Here is a 2,182-nt window from a genome sequence, read left to right as displayed (position 1 = left end):
CTTCTAGTTTTCTGACCTTTACCACTCTCTTCCCCCTTTGGACACACATATGTAACAGAGGCAGAGATTTGCATATGAGAGAGACCATACGGTTTGAGCCTGGGTTACCTCCCTTAATGTTTTCCAGATCCAAGCATTTTCCTGCTAATGTCACTTTTCTTCTGCACACATGAATAAAACCCCATTGCATACATGTGCCACATTTTCATTACCTTTTCTCCAGTGGATGGCTATCTAGGCTGACTTCATTTCTTGCTGCTGTGAGAAAAGCCAGTGAAAGCTACTACAGGAAGTGGCATCCTTTGGGTATATGCACACGAGGGCCAACAGTTTTTATTAAAGAGACTTTCTCCCACTGCATGCCTTTGGTCCCTTTGGCATATATGTATTGATAGTAAGTATGGAGTTTTGTTCTAAAGACTTTTTCAGTTTGATAGAACATATGTTGTCTTTATGGCAGTACCATGCTATTTTGTTTATTATAAGTTTTTTAAAATCATATTTCAAAGCTAAGGAGTACTGCCTCCAATTTTTTGTTTTGCTATTCTTTTGTGACTTTATATGAATCTTAAGATCTATTTTTCTATGCACTATAAAAATGTCATTGGTATCTGGTGGGGACTGGATCCAAGATAGCTTTGGGACTCTTTCTTCATACAGCACAGTCTCTGCCCTTTATTTTCCTTTTCCCTGAAGAAAAAAGATGATCCCACTCACAATAAAAAAGAAAAGCCCTCAATTTTTATGAGAAACTACAGAAAATCAAAGACAAAAAAAAAAAGAAATCTAAGCAACTATTAATACAATTAGTATGCTTTATTCCTCCCTCTCTGTCTTTGATATGGGGGGGAGGCCTCACTAGATAGCCCAGGCTGGCCTTGAACTCAAACTCTTTCTGTTTAGACTTCCAACTGTTCCTTCACTTTTGAGGAGCAGTTTTCTCAAGGTTTAGAATACTCTGTTGCTAGGGGCTCTATTTGGGTGAAACAGCCTCACAACACAGCCCCAGCCAGCTTGTGGTGGTGATTCTTCTACCTCTACCTCCAGAACACTGTGAGCCTCACACACTATATGACTGCATATTTAAACAAGCAAAAGCCCATCCTTTAGCTTGGCACACCTCTAGCAAATTTCAAGAATCAGCTTGGTTCTTTCCTGTAAAGCATCTGTGCAGCAAGATTGACTGTTCATATGAAATTCCTGTGTGTGTGTGGGGGGGAGGCTGTATCCATTAGCAGGAGACTGTCGGGACTGTTCTGCTAAGCAAACCAAAGGTATTTTCCCCAAGCGTTAGACTGTATCAGTCAGAATGAGGTTAAACTCAGAAACAAATGAAGACTGTTGGGTGTCACACACACAGGACAGGATAGGCGAGAGATCACATCCTTCCACCCTGCTATCCATTCTCACGTACACAGACTTTCTTTAGAATGATGGTGTGCAGGGTGTTCACGCTGGACATAGCAATAGAAAAGAAGATGAATGTGACCGTACACTGCTCCCCTGAAATGAATGAACAGAAATTTGCCACATTTAGATTTGTGGTTTTCCACACCAGGAAAGGTGTGTTGGATTCCAGGGCACACCAGGAGTTTCTCCTTGAGTGGGTTCTGGATGAGCCAGAGTTCCATGTCCCCAAATGATGCTGGTTATATGGGTCCAGGGAACTACACTCTGTCAAACATTAAGTCTGAAACCATCGATGCTTGATGAGCCTTTACAAGAGCGGTTCTCAAACTTTGGGTTGTGACCCCTTTGGAGGTCCTGTATCAGATATCCTGCATATCAGATATTTACGTTACAATTTATAACAGTAGCAAAATTATAATTATGAAGTAGCAATGAAATAATTTTATGACTGGGGGGGTCACCACAGCAAGAGGAACTGTGTGAGAGAGCACAGAATTAAGAGGGTTGAGAACCACTGCTTTGCAAACTGCCTCTTAATTCTGTTAATTTTTCTGGTATTCTTTAATGACATTTTTAAGTTAATTTTTTCCCTAAATAGTAGAAACCTTTACTAACAAGGCTATATGTGAGCTATAAGGTTAGACCTACAGACAACACACTCCACATTTCGCAGAGGAAACTGAAACTCAAGTATGTCTGAGGCAAAGCCAGGAACAACCCACACATTTGATTCTAAGTCAGGGTTATGATCACAGTTTTATAATGAGAGAGA

Source organism: Microtus ochrogaster, chromosome 8 (genome assembly GCF_000317375.1).
Source record: "Microtus ochrogaster isolate Prairie Vole_2 chromosome 8, MicOch1.0, whole genome shotgun sequence".
Classification (NCBI taxonomy): domain Eukaryota; kingdom Metazoa; phylum Chordata; class Mammalia; order Rodentia; family Cricetidae; genus Microtus; species Microtus ochrogaster.
Note: the sequence above shows the minus strand (reverse complement) of the source record.